Here is a 24,455-nt window from a genome sequence, read left to right on the forward strand (position 1 = left end):
CACAGCAAATCACATTTTCTTGCTCCTTAGCACAACTCCTCTTCAGTCTTGTCACTAGCTCGCCCTGGACTAGCACCCCCACCACCCAAGTCCACCGATTCTGACAGCCTCAGGGATTTCTTGTCCACATCGGCAGTGCACCGGGGACTGGCCATTGCATTCCTTCTTTGCTGGTCCCTGTCCATCTTTCACTGTACGCCAGATGACACAATGTGCCTGGCAGCCCCTATGCCAGACTTTGGGGTCTGGACGAACAGGAGCGACCACTCGGGATCCCAGTAATGCCTCCCCACTGCCTGGAACTAGTAACACATGCTGCCTCTAGCAATCCACTATATCTACATTTTGGGATTTTTTTTAATAAATGGGAGAACAAGGGCATTTGTCAGGGAGAGATTGTGAATAAAAGATTTTTTTTTTTGCTAATAAAAAATAAATATCTACTTTTTTTGCTTTTACTTACTGGGTTAGTAAAGGGGGTGTCCAACAGTCTCCATTACTAACTACAGGGGTTGATATCAGCTGTGATTTTTTGACAAGTCACAGCGGTCATCAGTCCCAAATCCCATTACCCCGGTTGCCACCACACTAGGGAAATCGGGAAGAGCTGAGACAGCATCAGAACTGGCGCATCTAATGTGATGTGTCAATTATTTGGAGACTGTGGGCTGGCATTTTTGTGCTGGAAAGGGGCCAATAAACATAGCTCATACCAGCTTAATAATATCAACCTGCAGCTGCCTGCTTTGCCTTAGCTGGTTATTAAAAAAAAAAGAAGGCTCCCCACATCATTTTTTTTTTATTTATAGCTAAACCTGACAGGGAAATAGAGGGAGAAATAGCAGGGGTTTTTTTACTTCTCTCTTTTTATTTTGCCTGATGTACAAGTCATTACACAGGAAAGAATGTTTCCTAATCTTTTTTCATGTAAAATCCATTTCATCTTTGGTTTTGTATGTTTTATTGCCAGCCCATAAAAAAGTAGGGTAATAATCTGACAACATTGTTCCCAGCAAAGACATAGGAGTCAAAGTTGCATCCAGAGGTCTTCCCCCATGCTGCTCCCATTCCATTTTAGCTGTGTTTCTGACCGTTTCAGCGATTTTTCCGCCCCTCCCCCAGACCTCCTGGAAGGGTCTGGCAGAAAAATGCTCGAGTTTCCCATTGACTTCCATTATGCTTGTTACATGAAATGAACACCTTAGCATTATGATTTGCTCAATTCAAGTAACGAGCATCGGACCATTTTTGTGCTCGCCCATCACTAGTAATCATATAAGACACATGTAATGCTTAATGGCAAACAGAAAACGAACGGGAGGCATAAGACATCAGATTTACTGTGATGAATGGTACCTTTTTTATCTTATGTCATGATAAAATATGTATTAGCAACTTTTGGTTTCTGTGGTTCATGCTGATTTTAGGAGCGGAAACCATAGTTAGTTAGGCATGTTGTGATGTGTTGGCAGTGAACCAGACTGCAGCCATATATCAGCTACCTGATACAATAATAGATCAAACCTACTGAACATGAAGAAATTGACTTTATGCAAATCAATTTTCACTGTGACCTGGCTGAAAATAAGCATTCGTAATGAAAAAGAAATGGGAAAATTAGGGTGGGCCATCTATATGGATACACCTGGGTGGGCCGACTTCAAAATGGTCGCCATGGTCACCACCCATCTTGAAAAGTTTCCCCCCCTCCCATATTCTATTGTGCTACAAACAGGAAGTTGATATCACCAACCATTCGCATTTTATTTAGGTGTATTCATATAAATGGTCATGTATGTATATGTGAGTGTATATAATTATATATATATACACCTATATATAATAAATGTATGTTTTTTTCATGTATATGAATATATATATATATATATCTCAAAAAGATGCATCAACAACTTCTTGATGAACAACATAAAAAAGTGTAACTGTTCCTGGAGTACAAACAAAAAGGATTGCACTCTGTAGCAAGACAGATGGTGCAAGGAGAAAAGGAGAAAGGACAGTCCAAAAACATCAAGGTAACAACTTGAATCTTGTCAGTAGACTCAACCATCATAAACCACCTATATGGGCACGTAGGTCATAGGAAGCTGAACAAAACGATACCTTAATATCTGTGATCCAATGTCTCACTCAATAGAAACCCACCTTTTTCCTATATGCAAATGATCTGCCTAGGACCACGGACCAGACACCGATCTGCATGAGAATCTGTCTCCAGAGACCACTATGAAAGGGGACATTACCAGTGTGAGACAAGTAACTAGCACAGGACAGTAGAACTGAACTTTGTCTTACAAACACGTTAACAGCTGCAGCTCTCACAGCTCTGCTGTACTGCAACCTGCCTCTGAGATGGAAGCGGAGAGGAACTTGCAGATTTGTCAGTTAGGCCGGGGTCACACTAACCGGCGCAAAATACGGTCCGTAGTTTACAGGCGTAATACGGATGAATGACCCCTAAATCTAATAAATCTCACCGTACAATGTAATGGATGCAGTGAATCCGCACGGCTCAGTGATCACATGCGGAGTCACCTGCGTTCAATAGCCGGCAGCGGACATGTGCTGTGTCCAAAGCGCTGCCATTTCCTGATCGTGTGCACCCGGCCCAAGAAAAATCAGTCAATTTCAGAAAAAAACAAACAAATTCATTTGACCTCTGCTTGTGTCAGTCCAGTCTGTGGTCCCGTTGGGGATTTACGTGAATTCCATTTTAGGGGGATTCAGGCAGAGCCCCCGGATGCACTGCAGAAGCGCAGTGTGAACAGGGCTTAATATCCTATTATGTGGAATAGTGCAGTCTACTATACTATTCCGCGCTGTACCAGTGCAGCAGCCAGACAACGACACTGGCCAGACACTGACACTGGCAAGACACGGAAACCAGCCAAAAAACAGTTTGTATGTTTTTAATAAATCTGTTGCTGTCATTTTTCAGCGTTTCTGCAGCATTTTTCCCTATTCAAATGAATGGTCCACAAAAATGCAAGTGAAAAGGCTGCAAAAATGCTAAATATTTCCTGCCAACACTGTAGATCAATCCGCAGCAAAAATGGTGGGTGTGAACAGATACTACAGGGGTTTTCTGAGAATGTAAAAATAATTAGCATGATATGATAAATCCCCCACGGCTCCAGCACTGATGCTCTGGGGGACTCTGCCAGTCTTAGCACTGAGCTGCAGTGGTCTTGTGGCTCCGGGAGTCTGCCAGTCTTACCACTGGGCTGCAGAAGTCTTGTGGCTCCGGGGGTCTCTGCCAGTCTTACCACTGGGCTGCAGTGGTCTTGTGCCTCCGGGTGTCTCTGTCAGCCTTAGCACTAGGCTGCAGTGGTCTTGTGGCTCAGGGGGTCTCTGCCAGTCTTACCACTGGGCTGCAGAAGTCTTGTGGCTCCGGGGGTCTCTGCCAGTCTTACCACTGGGCTGCAGTGGTCTTGTGGCTCCATGTGTCTCTGCCAGTTTTAGCACTGGGCTGCAGTTGTCTTGTGGCTCCCGGTGTCTCTGTCAGTCTTAGCACTAGGCTGCAGTGTTCTTGTGGCTCAGGGGGTCTCTGCCAGTCTTAGCACTGGGCTGCAGTGGTCTTGTGGCTCCGGGAATCTGCCAGTCTTACCACTGGGCTGCAGAGGTCTTGTGGCTCCGGGGGTCTCTGCCAGTCTTACCACTGTGCTGCAGTGGTCTTGTGGCTCCAGGGGTCTCTGCCAGTCATAGCACTAGGCTGCAGTGGTCCTGTGGCTCAGGGGGTCTCTGCCAGTCTTAGCACTGGGCTGCAGTGGTCTTGTGGCTCCGGGAGTCTGCCAGTCTTACCACTGGGCTGCAGAAGTCTCGTGGCTCCGGGGGTCTCTGCCAGTCTTACCACTGGGCTGCAGTGGTCTTGTGGCTCCGGGTGTCTCTGTCAGTCTTAGCACTTTTTCTGCAGTGGTCTTGTGGCTCAGGGGGTCTCTGCCAGTCTTACCACTGGGCTGCAGTGGTCTTGGGGCTCCATGTGTCTCTGCCAGTTTTAGCACTGGGCTGCAGTTGCCTTGTGGCTCCGGGTGTCTCTGTCAGTCTTAGCACTAGGCTGCAGTGGTCTTGTGGCTCAGGGGGTCTCTGCCAGTCTTAGCACTTTTTCTGCAGTGGTCTTGTGGCTCAGGGGGTCTCTGCCAGTCTTACCACTGGGCTGCAGTGGTCTTGTGGCTCCATGTGTCTCTGCCAGTTTTAGCACTGGGCTGCAGTTGTCTTGTGGCTCCGGGTGTCTCTGTCAGTCTTAGCACTGGGCTGCAGTGGTCTTGTGGCTCCGGGAGTCTGCCAGTCTTACCACTGGGCTGCAGAGGTCTTGTGGCTCGGGGGTCTCTGCCAGTCTTACCACTGGGCTGCAGTGGTCTTGTGGCTCCAGGGGTCTCTGCCAGTCATAGCACTAGGCTGCAGTGGTCTTGTGGCTCAGGGGGTCTCTGCCAGTCTTAGCAATGGGCTGCAGTGGTCTTGTGGCTCCGGGGGTCTCTGCCAGTCTTACCACTGGGCTGCAGTAGTCTTGTGGCTCTGGGTGTCTCTGTCAGTCTTAGCACTAGGCTGCAGTGGTCTTGTGGTTCAGGGATTCTCTGCCAGTCTTAGCACTGGGCAGCAGTGGTCTTGTGGCTCAGGGGGTCTCTGCCAGTCTTAGCACTGGGCTGCAGGGGTCTTGTGGCTTCACCTTATATTACAGCTGCAAAGTGAATGATAACTATCTGGGACCCAGAACCATCGGCCATGGAGCCAGAGGAGATTTAACAGAATACTTTGGGGGACATGTAGGACTTTTTTTTAATTGCTGTATATTCTACTGTTTGTGAGGTAGGATGTAGAAAAAGACGGCATTTCTGCTAATGTTTTCGATTATGTGACCGTACAACCCCCTATCATGTTTTTCACAGATGCCACGTGTCCCCTATTTGACCTACAGTGCTGCACTCATGTCCGTGTTTTCCCAGTAGCACAGATGACAAGGGTCAATACAAGTCTATGGGTCCGTGTAAACATGCCGTCCATGTGCTGTACGTGTGCCGTCCATGTGCGCTCCGTGTTTAATATGGAAAGTACATGAGGACCTTGGTAATTTCAATTCCATTATCCATACCGGAAAAACACGGATGGCACACTGATTGAAAACACTGGTGACACCGATATCGGTGTAACATGTACATGTTTTATATGGGCATGGGGGTGCCACTTTGAATTTTGCCTAGGGCCCCAATTTGTCTAAAACCGGCTCTGACTCCTGTTAGACTGTACTGCAGAGAGCCTAGGCTTCTTCTTCAGCCAGCTGTCTCCCAGCCAGACATATGATTGTAAGGAGGATAGAAGGAGGAAAACATCTACAGGCGCTCAAAAAGATAAGTTTATTTATTTTTAATTATGCTATGAAGCAAAATAAAAGGGCGAAAATAATTCAGGGATTGCTGGACTTTTTAAATTTTTTTGTACATTTACTATAATTAATATTCTTTTAAATTATTAATAAGTTAATACATTGGACTATTGAAAATATGTAGAATTTCCATAGCAAATCCTGCTCTTCATCATTAATTTTTTAAAAGAAGTTGTGAACTATAGGTAGATATACAGTCATGGTTGATTGCAGTTATTTATTCCAAAGGGTGTGAACAAAATATTATGTTAAGGGTGCCTACAATTTTGTCCTAACCATTTTGAGGGTTTTGTGTGAAATAATGTCCAAATTGTCTTTGTTTGTATTGGGGAAATACACACAAAGGAAATAAACATGTGTATTATAACACAGGTCTAATTGCAATAATTTTCTAGGAGAAATACTCCATTTTCTGAAACAATTTCAAGGGTGCCAACACTTTCGGCCATGACTATAATTTGCCACTGTCTTGATCACAAAGACAATAGTGATCAGTACAAGATTGCCTATTGAGAAAACACTGCCATTAAAGTCATAGACAAGCAGATATTAGAGATGAATAGCAATATATTCATTAGGCACCTATTAAACAGAATCCACACAATATAGATAATCCACATATGAGTGCAGACAGAGATTGCCACTCCAATAAACGATGAAACAATCAGAAGCCAGGAGCTTAATGACAAAACCATCAATAATTTTATTAGAGAAAACAGAAGAAAAGATAAAACAACTTGTATGTGAACACATGAACAAGGATGACAAAACCATAATAAAAATTATTCTGGTGACAATTAATCAATAATAAAGCAAAGAGCAATATGAATATTCAAAAATACCCTGGACAGGCAAGGATGATAAGCATGCAACTCAGGTGTATAATAACACTAGTCTAAGGTGTCTGAGTGGCTATCACACAGAGTGAGCCTAAATTATTACTCAAACATTGTACCAATAAGTGCTTGTGCATAATTAGATGATAAATTTGACTATTGCACCCTTACTCATGGCAGAAGGAGAAGTGTCACCAGAGCATGCACAGACCCATATGCGCGTTTCGCGTGTATAGTATGTCACTTTCTCGGGGGGATACAGAGATAGGACCTTTCACACACTTTTAACCACCAGGACCTGTAGTCACATGGTCTCTATGGACCAATAGCAGCCGGGTATGTCGGCGCATGCTCACACTGCTGTGTCGACCGCACAGCCCACGGGAAACAAAGGAGGCCGCACACAGCTGGGAGATGTAGGCATCACATAGAGATATTAGAGATGAGCAGATAGGCAAAATTCAAATTTGCATGTTCTCACTGATGTTCCCAATTATTAACCAGTCTTTCCAGATCCCAGAGCATAATACATTTAAGATGTAAAAAATAAAAAAGTACTTATACTTTCCCTACCGATCATCGCTCCAGACCCTCCCTCCTCACCGTCATCTATGCAGTCGTTCTTTTAGCTTCATATCACTGCCGTGAGCACTGAATCCCCAGCTCTTATTAAGCTAGGCATTGACATCCAATTCAGATGAGGCTGAGGATAATTCTGTACAACCGTGCATACAGTTACAACATTATGAGTCACATCGTTACCTTGCTCACTTATGAGAACCGTGTTGGTCTTTATCATACCTGGAAGTTAAGGCCTACCGTGAAGTGGCCTGAACTGGCCCTCATTTTGATGATTCCATGCGGAAGCAAGCTACTTTTTTTTTTGGCAATATTTAAGAAGAATTTAATTACACTTCAATTTTTGTTTATCTCTAGCAGATTCCCACAGGTTATCACAGACTGAGTAGCAAAACTGGATTGGGCACTTTGAACAACAAATAGCTGGACCACAACAATTGAGACACATACACACTCCGCACTGCAAAAATAATGCACAACAATGGCTAATCAAGAGGAAATGTGAGGTGCAGCTGGCCACACTTCCTCTTGATAACTAATGCATCCTAAGGAGGGCACAGTGACTCTAGTGCTGATTGGGCGTAGAGCTCATGTTTCATAACAATGGCACATGAACCCCGGGAACATGAGAGCTGACATGGCTGACATTGGAGGTGAGAATAAGTGCTTTTATTTTCATGGAGGCAAACATTCAGATCAAGATGGAGCTGTCCTACAAATGGAGAACCCCTTTAACTATAATGGCCACACCATCTGCCCCTATAAACAATAACCACCGTATTCACTGATGAACCATAACTCCCGCTCTCTCTACCCTTGTGAACCTTAACTGCCACACTGCCTGCCCTTATAAAGGAATATGCCACATCATACCCCCTTATTAACCGTATCCATCACACTATCCCCCTTTATCAACTATAGCTGCCCTCCATATTCCCTTGTAAATTATAACACCACATTGTCTGCTCTCATAAATTATGATGCCCACCTTATGAACTATAGACACCACACTGTCAGCCCTTACTAACTTTAACTGCCATAGTGTCCTCCTTTAAGACTTAAGAAGCCATAACATTTGACCTTATGAACTATAAGCCCTTGTGAACTATGAAATATACTCTGTCCCATTTCAACATTGCTCTTATGAACTATGGTTTCTAGACTGTCTCCGGTAAACACTGTCCATTCTCTTACTGCTTCCCCTCATGTTGTCCACATATCCACACTGACCATTTCATCCTACCTTCCCTCACACTTCCCCTTCTTCACAGTGTCTCCACATGCTGCCGGTCTTCATATGGTGCCACACTAAGCCTTCACACTATTCCATGCTGCCCTCTCTTCATACTGTGCTCATTCTTCACAATGGTCATTTTCTGCATCTTGAAATCTCCAAGGTACATTTAAAGTCACTTTAATATTCAGCTTCCTCACTATCTTCACCACTTTTGCTACAGTGCACTAAAACATCAGCAGTGTGATGAGGTTTCCTCAAGGGTTAGTGATTTACCAGAAAAATTAAACAAGTTCACAATACTCGGGATTATTATTCTAGCTATATAAACAGTATCATTGTTTCACAACACAATTTTGAATAACAAAGTTAGAAACTAATATAGCCAACATTATTTCAACTGGTACCTTGGTATGTAAAAATCTGTCTGGTAGTCATCACCATCGTCATCTAAACACCAAGTCTGTTGTGGTAGTCACTGTAAAGGCCTCTACGGGAGTCAGCTCTATTTCTCCATTAAGCCGCAAGATTATTGTTGTAGTATACGGATGAGTCACTTCACCAACTTGTTGTTCCAGCTGCCTCCATCCCTTAGAGCCCAACCTGGGTCCTCTGTATCGCCGCTTAGGTATCCAGATTTCAGCTCAACAGGTCATCCAAATCTTCAACTGTTCACCTGATTGTCCTTATCTCTTTAACTTCTCACTGGATTATCCATTTTCCTTTAAGAAACTGGGAATGAATGTTTTGAAAGAAGTGGGGCATTTCCTGGTGAATTACCATTTCAGAAGCGGTTGGAAGCAAGCGACACGACACCACCATAGCAGAAGGTTAATTCAGCACCTAATCAGTGCCAGTCAGATCCAGAGATTCCCAGTCACAATTAATTTCCCTTAAAGAAGACTTTCTGCATTTCCTGTCCACAGAACCGTCTCATTAAGAAGGCTTCATGCACCTCATGCTCACATGACCGCCCCTTTAAGAAGGCTTCTGGCACTTCCCGCTCATACCACCTCTGAGCCAGAGATCTTGTCCTGCTGTTCTCCACTCTCTTGGATGTGGCTGTAAGCCATTTCCACTAGCACTGCACGTTGGACTTCAAGGCGCTTTTATATTTTCTAGCTGCAATTCAGCTTGTCACATGTCCTTGCGCTACTTGCCTATTTTTCCTGCCTGCAACATACATTCACTTCCCAGTTACTGCTTTTTTTCTTTTTATCCTCTTCTTAGAATTTCTGGCCATTAGATAGCGGCATTTGTTTACTTCTGCTTTACTGTACATTCAGTTGCAGAAGTCTCCCACTTCATTATACCACTGAACATCGGGGCAGAGAGTTAGTGCTCTTCAAACCCCATTGTGTGGGAACATTCATATCTTTAATCTTAAAGATGTAAATACTGCTGAATCCAGGAGGTAGGGAGCATTCTATCGATTCACCAAATTTACTTTCATTTTAAAAAACAGCTCAGGATAACTCATGGAAACCAAACAACTCCTACTTTTGCCTTTGATATGGGTGAGGCAAGCAATATTAGCTGGTGAAATGGTGCACTAAGTCTCTAGGTCATACAATGGCTGCGTCTAGCACTCATTAGCATGGGAAATTAAAATCCAATTTCTGTAGAAGATTGGCAGACGATTTTTATAAGATCCATCTCACAAAGCTATGTGCTTTGTTTATTCTATAATTTTTAGCTAACAAAGTTCATTCAACTTTTCCCTGCTGTCTTGAGGCAATACATCAACTTGAGCCCTTTTCAATATAGAACATTTCCAGTTACATGGGACCTGAGAATTCTGGCATAAAACACTTTCAAGTTTCACAAAGTTTTGCAACAAAATCATCCAGCTTTGCCAAAAGCATGGGCTTTTCGAAACCAGTCTGTACCACCAGAAATTTTACCCCAGCATCTGTCATGAGTAACATTTCTGATGGTTGTGCATGCCAGTGAGATGCACCTAATTCATTAAGTGGTGTGTTCTTTTTTAATGAATTAGGTGTACTTTTCTCCGGCAAACATGTTCATTAAGCCTGGTGTGCAAAACACAAGTCAATGATTCGGGCCCAAAGTCCTATTAACTAACTTATATTTTAAATTACCATATATACTCGAGTATAAGCCAACCGAGTATAAGCCGACCCCCCTAATTTTGCCACAAAAAACTGGGAAAACTTACTGACTTGAGTATAAGCCTAGGGTGGGAAATGCTCCATAGATTATTCCCCCATATGGTGTCCCCAGAAGAAGCTCCATAGATTATTCCCCCATATGCTGCCCCCATAAGAAGATCCATAGATTATTCCCCCATGTGCTGCCGCTGCTGCATGTAAAAAAAAAATGACATACTCACCTCTCCGTCGCTGGGTGTCAGATACTCACCTGTCCTGCGTCCATGGCTGCTTGGTCAGTGACGTTCAGACTGCAGGGGATGCGGCACGCACTAATCACGTCACCGCACCCTCTGCTGTCTGAAGTCACTGACCGATGATAGACAGCAACAAGCAGCCATGGACGCAGGACAGGTGAGTATCGCTATACTTACCCGTCCTGACGCTGTCTCTTGAGCCCCCAGCTTCTCCGCGCTCTCTCTTCCTGCGTTCAGCGGTCATGTGATACCGCTCATTAAAACTCATGAATATGCGCATATTCATGAGTTTTAATGAGCGGTACCACATGACCGCTGAAGGCAGGAAGAGAGAGCGCGGAGAAGCTGGGGGCTCAAGAGACAGCGTCAGGACGGGTAAGTATGACCTGACACCCCCGCACCCCCTCCCCCTCCAACCTCCCGGTGTATATGACTCGAATATAAGCCGAGAGGGGGACTTTCAGCCCCAAAAAATGGGCTGAAAATCTCGGCTTATATTCGAGTATATACGGTAGCTTAGTTGAGTCTAGTGTCTGACTTTTCTGCATGATATTAGCATCAACAGTATTTAAGCTTTTTTTTGCACAATATGATAAGCAAAAAAATATTCCAGTTATTTTGCACATTTCAACATTTATATAAATAAACCACATACCATTTAAGATAATTGTGCTTTTAATGTTTTAGTTATATATGCAGAAATTAATGCAGAAATATCTATTTAGAATGACTGACTTACTGCCTTCCTCAGAGTGCAAAGTGAGGCATAAAATAACGGAAAAGACAACATACTGTCTGTATCTGCACAATGAAATTAAAACAAAAGTTCAACTAGTCAGCAGTAATTAACGTCTAACCACAGATGGCCAAGCAAGAAAGCACTATTAGCATTTTCCATAAATAACCGAGACACCTAAGACTGAGGTTTGACTTTCAACAACTTGCGTCATCCTACAAAATAAAGGTCCGAAGAAAAAAAAAAACTATTGTGGGAATATTTTGGAGAAGAAAGGTTTGTTTTTCAAGTTTACTTATCCTTCCATTTTTTAAGCAAATGTACTGATTTTCAGAGGTTAATTTAAAATGACTGAACAAGCCCAGTTAAGTCAGTGTTATTTCTGTTCCAAAAAGCAAAGACTAAGCTGATTTCCAATTTTTTTAGTACTATTGCTTTTTATTTTATTTTTTATTTATTTTCACTATTATTATAAAAGTACATAATCTCCTATGGTAACTGACATAACTTGGTCATATATATTTAATAGCTGGCATTCATAGAGGCATTACAGATTCTTCTTGACTTTCATCTGATATAACTATCACTAAAGGTAACTACATTACCAAAAGTTAAAACAACTTTAAGATGCAAATAAATGTTCTTGATATGCTTTGCTACCTTCTCCATATAAAACAATACAATAATGAGTTTACTTTCAGTATATTGTGTAGAACCATTCATATTATCCTTCTTTGTCTAAATTTATTTTACTGTCTGCATAGACCTTTATGGTACAGACACCGCATTTTAACACACGTGTGGCAGGTTTACGTCTTGATACCATTAATTTACAATTTTGAAAACATGGAATTCAGCACCTTTTAACATCTTTGCGACAACATAAAAATATGTCATATGGTCATGGCGATAGTATGGAGCACAGGCAGGAAACAAGTATGCAACATACCCGGCAGTATTGACTCGAGCTCGAACAATAAATGACAGCAGCATTTAAATGGCTTAGTTGCCAGTACTTGTAACCGTGAGGGGCCAATGGGTTAGCATTGTGGTCCTCTCATGAAGACCAGGAAAATCATAATGGCCGATCAGTTTTAGCATTTAGTGAAAATGGTGAAAAAAAGTGTGGAATTGCACTTTTTTTGCAATTCCACCATACTTTCAATTTTTTTCCCATTTTCCAGTACATTATGTTGTAAAACCAATGAGTTAGTTCAAAAGTACAACTTGTCTAGCAAAAACAAGCCCTCTTATGGCTATAATGATGAAAAAATAAAAAAGTTATTGCTCTGGGAAGAAAGGGAGCAAAAAGCGAAAAAGTAAAAACGGAAAGACCCAAGGGGGTACAGGGGTTAAACTAAAAAGAAACCTTCAAAAAAATGAACTGGAATGTCATCCTTACAATCTAAAAAAAAACTGCCTGCTGCAGGTGATCAAATTTTTTCATGAAAAAATTGATGTGATTGTCATTCATACAGTTTAATGTTGTCACACTGCTGCTATGCATGTAGATACAAGCTCCACTAGATGGCAATAGAGTGGAGGGAGGACTGTACACAGCAAGAGAAGACCCGAAGTTCAGCAGTGAGGCTACCAGGAGGTGACAGCAGAATAGTCAAACAAGCTGGGTCGATATTAGTCTGTAGTGCAGTATCACAGGAATAAACAAACACAGAGTCAGAAACAAGCCAAATGGGTCAGTACTGGTCAGGAGCAGATAAGTCACAGACATATAGCAGGTCAGGGTCCAAGCCAAATCAAATACCAGAGAGTCCAAAATATGAAAGAGGAACACAGAATTGGGAAGGAAGAGGGGAACAAAACAGACATGGGAAAAAGTCAGCAACAGCAGAAGGATAAATCAGGGTATACACAGAGTCAGCTAATCCCGCTGTAGGCAGAAACTATAACTGACACCGCCTGCAGGATGCAGTAGAGAGAAATAGCCAGCCTGAAGCCAGAACGAGGCAGAGAAAAGTTAACCCTTGACAAGATCAGACCGGGAAAGAGAGAAAGGTTACAAAACCCTGCCTGGATCACGACAGTGCCCTCCTCTCAAGGTAGGACCACTGGACCCCCTGGCTTCCCAGGATAATGAGCGTGAAAGGCCCAAACCAAGCGGTCAACATGGACAGATTGTGATGGGACCCACAATCAATCCTCAGGACCATACCACTTCCAGTCAACCAAATATTGAAGTGAACGGTGGACTATACAAGAATCCACAATCCATTCCACTTCATACTCAGTCTGACCATCCACAAAGAGAGGTGGTGAAAGGGACGGTGACCCAACAGAGGATGGTACAAATTACTTCAGCAGGGATTTATGGAACAAATTGGGGATCCGAAGCGATGGAGGAATGCGCAAACGAAAGGCAACTGGATTGACAACTTCCATTAAGCACCAATAAACTTGGGACCCAGCTTTAACCTTCAACCGTGAGTCCTCGGTAGACAACCACACCTTATCTCCTACTAGAAATACCAGCCCTAAAGATTGTCGCTTGTCCGTAAAATGTTTATGTTTGCCCTGAGCCTCCCCAATGTTCCTCTGGACCTCCCTCCATAACTCCCCCAACCACTGAATAGTCGAATGAGCCCCTGGACACCCTGAATCCAGCCTGGAAAATTCACCAAAATGGGGGTGAAAACTGTAGTTACAAAAGGATCTAGATGTGCCAGTGGACTGATTAATCCGATTATTAAATGCAAACTCAGCCATGGGCTACGAAGATCACCAATCATCCTGCTGAGACATGGCAAGAAACCGCAAAATTTGTTCAAGTGTCTCATTGGTCCTCTCAGTCTGACCGTTGTTCTTTGGATAGTAGGCCAAGGAGAAAGTCAAGCTATTACCCAACCTTTTATAAAAAGCGCTCCAGAATTAGGACACAAATTGTACCCCTCTATCCAAAACCACACTCAGAGGCACACCATGCAACCGCACCGTATGCTCAATAAACAACTTAGATAGTGATTCTGCATTAGGCAGATCTGCCAAAGGTTCAAAATGCACTTGTTTACTGAATCTGTCAACCACCACCCAGACCACAGTTTTGTCATTGGAAGGAGGGAGATCAGTGATAATGTCCATGGACAAATGAGTCCACGGTCGATCTGGAATTGGTAATGGCACCCATTCCCCGGCTGGCTGGTTATGGGAAGCTTTTTATCACAAGAAGACACAAACACGGTGACATCGGAGGCCATAGAGGACCACCAAAACAGCCTAGCAATAGTTCTTTGAGTGGCCGAGATTCCAGGATGCCCACTAAGAGCATAATCATGGGACTCCTGGAGTACCCTCAACCGATCCTGAACAGGGATGAAGAACTTGTTATCAGGAAATGACGAAGGAGCAAGAGACTGAGCCTCATGAATCTCCCACTCCAATTCTGAAGACACCCCTGCCACGACAACCCCGTGCTGAAGAATGGAGGAAGGAGGTTCGGGAGGTGATATCGGATTCAAACTGAGATATAAGGCATCAGCCTTGACATTCTTGGAACCAGGTCGAAAGGTGATGGAAAAATGAAAGCGTGAAAAAAAAGCGACCACCTCGCATGTCTAGGAGTCTAACGTTTGGCGGACTCAATGTAGGACACGTTCTTGTGGTCCGTAATCACCTTGATCCGATGAACATCGTAATTTCTCTCAACAGGAAAAGATTTCTTGGAGAAGAAGGCACAAGTTCTTAAGTTAGTTAAAGTGATGGGTCCTTGGGACAACACCGCCCCCACCCCCTACTCCAATGCGTCCATCTCAACAATGAATGGTTCAGATGGGCTGGACCAAAACAGAGGCAGCCACAAAACATTCCTTAAATGAAGAAAATGCCGCCACTGCTGGAGCTGACCAGTTTTTAAAGATCAGCCCCCTTTCAAGTATGATCAGTGAGAGGCTTGACCACCTGCAAAAACCTTTTAATGAATTTCCTGCAATAATTGGCAAACCCTAAAAAGGGCTGAAGACCCTTAAGGCTTTTGGGTTGCACCCAATCCACAATGGCCCTTACCTTCCCAGGGTCCATATAAAACCCCTTGGCGGACAAGATGACCCCAGAAAGGACAGCTCTTGGATGAAAAATGAGCACTTTTCAGGTTTAGCAAAAAGAGAGTTCTCCCGTAACCTCTGGAGAACTGCACGTATATGACCCATGTGATCTTGTTTGTCAGATGAAAATACAAGGATATCCGCTAAATAAACCACCAATGAAATCAGAAAATACATGGTTAATAAAATTCTGAAACACTGCTGGCGCATTAGTAAGACGAAAGGGCATGACCAAATTCTCAAGCAAACCCTCAGAGGTGAGAAAAGCTGTTTTCCACTCATCCCCCTCCCAAATACAGATAAGATTATACACTCCTCTGATGTCTAATTTAGAAAACAACTTGGCCCCTGATAATTGGTTGTACAGATCATGGATGAGCGGGAGTGGATATGTATTTATCACCGTTATCTTATTTATTTCCAGAAAATCAAGGCACAGGCGCAAACCACCATCTTTTCTTTTTACAAAAAAGAATATAGCTGCCACAGGAGACACAGGGCATGGATGTGACCTTTACGTAGGCTTTCTGAGATACACTTCTTCATTGCAGTTCTCTTCGGGCCGGAAACGGTACAGATGGGCCTTAGACAATTTAGCACCCGGAATCAGATTGATTGTACAATCAAAAGGGTAATGTGGTGGTAAGGCCTCAGCCACATTCTCAAAATCCTTCAGGTACTCTGGAATACCCTCCAGTTTAACGGATGACACAAGTACAGTAGCAAGACAATCCTTAGAACAATTAAGACCCCATTTAGCAATATCCCTATATTCCCAGTCTTACAAGGTTGTGTAACTGTAACCAAGGAAATCCCAACAGCAGTCCTGCAGGAAAATTGTCCAGAACATAACATGAAATACGTTCCTGATGCAAGCAACCCACCTTGAGAAGAACTTTTCCAAGAAAAATTTAATAACATTCTTAGCAAGCAGTGTTTTGCCAATGGCCACAATATGAATGGCCACCAAGTTAGATTCAATAAAGTTCATGGACGACCCACAGTCCACAAAAGCTGAAGTGGGCATGTAGCAATTCCCACAACCAAGTTCCACTTCCAACAATATCTTATGAAATGAGGAAAAAGGTACTTGAGAGTCTGGGTGACCTCCTCGGTTGTCACCCAGACTTAGGCGTTTCCTGACACCTTGCTAGTCAGTGGGCCGGAGGTGCAGTCCTTTTCTCAATGTCCGGGATTTCCACAGTTTAAACATAACTTTCCTTCCCATCGTCGTCTCTTCTTCTAACCCTTGAGGATGATGGCCCCACCTCCATAGGTTCAGAATGTGGCATTACATCAGTATTAGCAGGAAACAAATGTACCTCTTGCTGCATTACACCTCTCTCCCGCAGCCTCCGATCCATCCATGGCCTGAGTCATAGCCCCCTCCAGGGAGCTGGGTGGTGGATGAAGAGCCAGACAGCAGCGCTGACAGCTTCTATTGCTTACAGATCTACTGTACATGCTATAGAAGCGATCAGCCTGCACAAAATGAGTGTCCCATAGTGGGACACTGTGTAAAAGTAAGAATTAAATTTAAAAAAAAATGTAAAATAATTGTAAAAATATTTTAAAAAAATAATTGAAAATAATAATACATAATAAAAAAATCAATATTTATTCAATCAATACATAAAAATATTAAAATAAAAAAAGCTACACAATAAAAGTACACATATTTAGTATCACCACATCCGCAATGACCTGTCCTTTAAAACTATCCTACTAGTTAACCCCATTAGTGAACACCATTAAAAAAGGCAAAAAAAAATGCTTTATCATGCCGCCAAACAAAAAGTGGAATAACACACGATCAAAAAGACGGATATAAATAAATGTGGTACCGCTGAAACCGTGATTTTGTCCCGCAAAAAACAAGCCCCCATACAGCATCATCAGCAAAAAAATAAAAAAGTTATAGCTCTCAAAATAAACTGATGCAAAAATAATTATTTTTTTATATAAAATAGTTTTAATTGTATAAAAGCATCAAGACATAAAAAAAAGATGAGGAATCACTGTAATCGCACTGACATGAAGAATAAAACTGCTTTATCAATTTTACCACACACAGAACGGTATAAACGCCCCCCAAAAGAAATTCATGAAATGATTGCTTTTGTTCATTCTTCCTCACAAAAAATGGAATTAAAAGCGATCAAAAAGTGTCCTGTGCCTAAAAATGGTACCAATAAAAAGGTCATCTCGTCCCACAAAAAACAAGACCTCACATGATTCTGGGCCAAAATATGGAAAAATTATAGCTCTCAAAATGTGGTGATACAAAAACTATTTTTTGCAATAAAAAGCATCTTTTAATATGTGACAGCTGCCAAACATAAAAGCCCGCTATTAAACCCCACTATAAGTAGTTAATCAAATATCCTTTATCCCCCCCTTAGTTAGGGAAAAATAAAAAATATGTATTTATTTTCATTTTCCCGTTAGGGCTAGGGTTAGGGTTAGGGCTAGGGCTAAAGCTAGGGTTAGGGTTACAGTTGGAATTAGGGTTATGGTTCGGATTAGGGTTATGGTTGGGATTAGGGTTAGGGTTGGGATTAGGGGTGTGTTAGTTTTAGGATTGGAGTTCGAATTGAGGAGTTTCCACTGTTTAGGCACATCAGGGCATCTCCTGACGCGACATGGTGCCACCATTGATTCCAGACAATTTTGCTTTCAAAAAGTCAAACAGTGCTTTCTCCCTTCCGAGCCCCAACGTGTGCCCAAACAGTGGTTTACCCCAACATATGGGGCATCAGCGTACTCAGGACAAACTCAGGGTTATGGTTGGAGTTAGAATTGGAGGTTTTCCACTTTTTAGGAATATCAGGGGCTCTCCAAACGTGACATGGCATCTGATCTCAATTCCAGCCAATTTTGCATTGAAAAGTCAAATGGCGCTCCTTCCCTTCCAAGCTCTGCCATGCGCCCAAACAGTAGCTTACCTCCACATATGGGGTATCAGCCTACTCAGGACAAATTGCACAAATTTTAGGGTCCAATTTCTCTTCTTACTCTTGAGTAAATAAAAAAACTGGGGGCAAAAAGATCATTTTTGTGAAAAAAAGATTTTTTATTTTTACGGCTCTACATGATAAACTTCTGTGAATCACCTGGGGGTTCAAAGTGCTCACCACACATCTAGATAAGTTCCTTAGGGGGTCTACTTTAAAAAAGGGTGTCACTAGTGGGGGTTTCCACTGTTTAGTCACATCAGGGGCTCTCCAAACACAACATGGCGTCCGATCTCAATTCCAGCCAATTTTGCATTGAAAAATTAAATGGCGCTTCTTCCATTCCGAGCTCTGCCATGCGCCCAAACAGTGGTTTACATGCATATACCGGGTATCAGCGTACTCAAGACAAATTGTACAACAACATTTGGGGTCCGATTTCCCCTGTTACCCTTGGTAAAATAAAACAAATTGGATCTGAAGTAAATTTTTGGTGAAAAATAAAGTTAAATGTTCATTTTTTTTTTAAACATTACAAAAATTTCTGTTAACACTAGAACTACCGGATGGGGTCATTTTGACCCTTTTGCTATTTCTTTTTCCTATAATTTCTAAAATTTTGACAAATGAATTCTGACTTTTTGTGACTTTTATTTATTCATGGTAGTGTATATTTTAGGACACAAAAATGAATTGTAACTTTTCAGGGGCACGGATTTCACAATTCATACCTATAAGTACTGAAGGGGTCAATTTGACCCCATATATAAAAGTAGTAGTAGGTAAGTCACCTAATATTACAGAGTACAGAAAATCACAGTGCTTCTCCCTAGTTGTAGAGTGTAATTGTATCTTTGCATATCAGGGATGATTCAGCATTTTGTTTTGTCTAAACTTATCTGAACATGTTTGATCCATGTCTCTTGTAGCAATTTCTGTCTGCACTTCAGTAGCAAACATTACAGTTGAAGCTACAACTCTGCATGTTTGTACAGTGTCGTTTTATTACTTCTGCGATCTTACAAGTCCCTTTTTGCGACGTATATTTGAAGCATGAGTAAGCAGAGGGGTCTGACAAGTGATGAAATTTTGAAATGTCTTCAGAATTTATCTGAAAATGAGTCAGAAGAAGTGGCCCATCATCCACACTGTCTGAACCACAAACAAAAGGACAAGAAATCCGCAAGCTTCGAAAATGTGGAGTTGGAAGATGCAACGTAAACAAAACAACTAAAACTTGAGCAAGCTGTAACAAACCAGTTTGTGGAAAATGCACTGGGAAAGTGGAAGAAAGTACTGTTTGTGTTAACTGTTGGACACTGCATGCTATGACCATGTAAAAGGAAAATGCGTGCTGTACTTGATCTTAATACTGTTCCTACTAAGTTAAAATAAATGTTCTTTAATTTGTTGGCAACAAAAAAGTTATTTTTACTCCAGAGTCAGTACATAGTGTTTGACTAGTGTGACCAACTTTTTACTATTGAGGCTGCCTATGCAGCATCAGTAGTAAAAAGATATAATGTTAAAAATAATAAAAAAAATTAAAAATCGTGTTATTCTCACCTTTCGGCATCCCATACAGCGTCCCAAGGCCTCAGCGATGCTCCCGCCAACTCCCGTTCCCAGCGACGCCTTACGAAAATGACCGTGGGACGCCGGAAGGTAAGAATATCACGATTTTTTATTTTAATTCTATTTTTCACAGGGATATGGTACCCAGAGCCTGGAGGAGAATTTCCTCTCCTCCAGACCATGGGTACCATCTGCACATTTTCCACTTACTTTGCGCATGGTGGGCATAGCCACATGCGGAAAGTAATCGGAACAATGCATTTTTATGTGTGCGGAATTCCCATGATTCCGCACAAAGAATGAGCATGCTGCATATTTTTCTGCGATGCCATTCCCCATGAAACAATACGCAGCATTATCACAGCATGTGCGGAATGCCATTGAATATAATGAGTTTGCTTATCCTATGCATTTTTGCAGCGTTGTCGCTGCGAAAAAACGTGGCAAAAATGCATAGAATCCGCGGGAATCCTGGTCATGTGCACATAACCTAAATCAAACCCAAAATACAATGGTGGATTTACATGTTTTTACTATATTAACAACTTGCAAAAATGTTCCTGTTTTTTAGTACAGTACATAGTAAAGAGTACACTATCAATCACAATTACAATTTATCCCATAAAAATGAATAAATCAATATGGCTATGTGGATAGACAAAAACATCAGTTATGGCTCTTGGATGAAGAGAAGGAAAAATAAAGCAAAGGTTAAAACTAGAGATGAGCAAGCACTAAAATGATTTGATACTCGTTACTCAAATCGAGCAATTTTTAATGCTTGTATGCTCGTTCTATGTTAAGTATAATGGGAGTCAATGGGAAATCCAAGCATTTTTCCGGCAAACCTAAGGCCGGGGTCACACTAGCGAGAAATACGGATGAGTGAGAGGCGTAAAAACCACGCATTGCACACGGACCAATGATTCTCTATGGGGTTGCTCCTATCAGCCGTATATTTCTCGCGCGTATTTTACAGTCCGTGCCAATCGCAGCATGCTGCGATTGTCAGCCTACTATGCCCATAGTATGCCAATGCAAGTCTATGGGTGCGCAAAAACAGCGCATTACACACGGACCACACGTGTGACTTGCGAGATATACGCAGGTCTTTGGCAGGTGACAGGAAATGGACCAATCAATAACCAGGAAGCTTAGACATGCTAATTAGCTCAAAAAGCTCTCCAGACATCCAGGAAGTACGCCTCCACGGAGTACAGCATCATGGCACCCTACTACCTCAATGTGGAAATGCTGATTGTATTAGTGCAGGAGTGGCCGGAAATCTGGGACCAACGTGATGCCCATTATGGCAACCAGGCAAGAAAGGAGGCATCATGGAGGTGCATATCTTGCCAGATGTTCCACGATTTTGGTGATCGGCCACGTGAGGAGCAACAGCAAATGAGTAAGTACAACCAAAAAAAGGGTTTAAAATAACCTCACATCAAAAAAGGCATTTGGAATAAGGCCCCCCTTCCTTCCTGTGCTTGGCCTAATTGCCTCTTGAGGTGTGTAGATTTTTATTTGACCCATTGCTTTTACCCTGACATAATTGTTCCCTGTCCACAAGCTCCTCATCCTCCTAGGCAAACAATTTAAGAGTAGTTACTTAACCCCTGAGCTAATGTGACCCTGTGCATCTGGCCTGGATGCCCCAATTATATATGCCACCCTGGGTAGAAAGCACACCCTAAAAGGCCACATGACTATGCAACTTTTTGTAAATTTGAGAAATTTAGAATATTTCCTGTCACATTGCAGTTTAATATGTGATGAGACGCTGGCGTAGCATCCGTGACCAGTACAGGCGGGAACGTCAGCAGCGGGCCAGGAGTGGTGATGCAGGCCACACAAAGCGAAAATATGTGTATTATGATCGCCTCTCCTTCCTTGCTCCAATTCTGGATATGAGACCGTAAGTAGATACCTCACACCACATTGCACAGATACTTTACAGGGCCAAAACTAATGTTTTTTTGTTTTGGCTATTTTATATTTCATAACAGAACTCAGTCTAACCTTACGGAAAGGGAAACTGGCTCAGATACAGAGCCCATCATTGATCCTGTGGCTGTAGGGGAAGAGGTGGCTGGTCCATCATCTCCCCCTCCAAGAAGCATGGGTAAAGTTTATTCTCCTGATAACCCTGCGCCTGCCCTTGCATGTAGACCTGCACCACAAATCCCACCACAGGACCACATCAACAAGCAGGACCGTCTGCTGCAGCACCATTACCATCCGCCATACAGGATGATCAGGGCAACATCAGCAGCAGCCCAACTGCCCAGCTACAGGGCTCCCCACAGCCTGCTGGACCATGCCAGCGAGGAAGAAGAAGGCGCCAGATCTCTGCCCAAGATAGCCGTACCAATGTTGACACAGGGGTACTCAACTATCTTGCTAGAGTGAATAATGATGATGGGGAGGAGGTGTACTCACACAGCCTGGCCCCTTATCTTCGTCCCTTCCCTGTGAGGTGAGGCTACGTGTTCAAGGATGTTTTCAGATCCTGCTTGACGCAAGCACACACCCCAATACCCCATATGAGTTATTTGAATATCTGGAGAGGTGGCCGCTTTCCCCAAGGAATCTGATGTGCCTTAGACCCCACTCACATGCTTGCTCAATCAGGCTCTGAGGATCCTCAAACACGTGGGCCTACACCTCACCCCCTTCCTCCCCCCACCCAACCTTGCCCACAGCAGCCACATATGTTTGCCTGTAGCCAACCTCACCAATGTGGCCACTTGTTCCCACCCAGTGTTGGAGGCTAGTCCCAACCAGGTTGGGGACAACATGGCTATTTTGGTGGGTATGAGAAATGGGCCTACCAGCCCCAACAGGTGGCCCCTCTCCAGTATCAGTCTGCCCAGTGCCCACCACAATCACAGGAGGCAGTACATTGCCGACATCATGGGCAACAGTATGCCCCCACACAGGGTGATGGCCAAGTTGGGCAAAATAGCCAGCAGCAAACACAGGCTGGTCTTCCGCCTTCTCCTCCCCCTACCTACCAGAATTTGTAATGTTGGAATATTGTTTTTGCATAATGTTTGTTTTTTTATTTTTTTTGGTCAGAAAATGTGTTGTTTGTAACTTTTAAATTCTGCAAAAAGGCCACTTTGGCCCATTGCCACATTTACCATAGGGCAATAGTATGGTTTGAAAAAACAAAAACAAATTTGCAAAAGTAAAAATTTGACAACATAATTTTACGTCTCTGTCTCAATTATGCAAAACATTCATGACATACTAACATACGCTTACTAAGGCAATTACAAGGTGAGAGAAACATAAGGGGTTGAAATATATATATTTACACAGACAAAAAGCAAAAATTTATAACATAGACACAGCATGCTCTTGCCAAGAAGTTTCCCCCTCAGTTGACATAAAATAATTCGTGAAAACATCATGCACCAGAGAGCGGTCTACATTGAGTGTTGACATGTGGTCTCGCCCAACGCACATTGTCCAACCCATGCGCAACACCAGCAGAGGAGGAACAATCATGTATCCTGGTGAAGTTATGAAGAACGACACATGCTTTTATAACTTCATTCACATTTTGTTCAGTCAGCTGAATGGCAGACTGGAGGACCCACCATTTGGCACAAAGAATGCCAAAGGAACACTCCACCAGTCGCCAAGCACGTAATAGGCGCAAGTTAAAAATTTTGCGCCAGTGATCCAGGTTGTGCTGGGGATATGGCCTCATTACATTGCGCATTAACTGAAATGCTTCATCTGCCACAAGAACATAAGGGACTGATTCTTGAGTGGAGCCTGGTAGCTGGCATGGTGCTGGTAGATCCAACTGGTTGTTGCGTAGCCGCCTATCCATAATTAAAGTATTGAAGACTCTTGAGTCTCCCGTCCTTCCATAGGCCCCAATGTCGACAATTATAAACTTGTATTGTGGGTTGGCCAGAGCCAACAATACAACAGAAAAGTATTGCTTATAATTGAAGAATTGGGAGCCATACTTCGGCGGCTTACGCACCCAGATATGTTTCCCATCAAGGGCCCCAATACAATTTGGAAACTGGCATTCCTCCTCAAAGTCCCTTGAGATCCTCAACCAGTCTTCCATCCTGGGCTCGGGCATGACGAGTTGATGTAGTCTTGACCAGATTTCACTACATGTCGAACTGACTATGACAGAAATGGTAGATCTTCCAATGAGAAACTCATGGTGGAGGGCGGCATAAAACAGGCCAGGACAGGAAGCTGAAGAACAACAGAAATGTTACATTTAGAATCCAAAAATTAGAAAAACAACAGCTACATACATACCAAACATTTTATTTTTTAGGGGAGAAAGCCGAGGCGAAACGCGCGTCGGGGTTGAGCGCAGTATCCTCCCTGCAATTTATATCCCTTATGGGTAAGTGGCATGTACATTACAGGTACTGGGTATGATCCCAGTTCTGATTGATGCAGTATTTGTCTGATCTTGAATTATTCATTACACTTTGAGCTTTATGCTTTACATTATACTTGGATGCCTCAGGCGTATACGGACTTTGGTCTCTGATATTAAGCATAGCATGCCTGATGATCCAGTTTATGCTTTATATTGGCAGTATAGGACTTTTTTGCATGCTGCCACTTTATATGTAAGGGGGCTCTATTCTGTGCCATACTGGGATTTTTCCTCTTATATCTACCTCTATTATGTGTTGACATATGTGTGATATTGTTTTTAAATTGTATTAAT

This window comes from Dendrobates tinctorius, unplaced genomic scaffold (genome assembly GCF_039654945.1).
Source record: "Dendrobates tinctorius isolate UK_male_01 unplaced genomic scaffold, ASM3965494v1 ptg000060l, whole genome shotgun sequence".
NCBI classification, from domain to species: domain Eukaryota; kingdom Metazoa; phylum Chordata; class Amphibia; order Anura; family Dendrobatidae; genus Dendrobates; species Dendrobates tinctorius.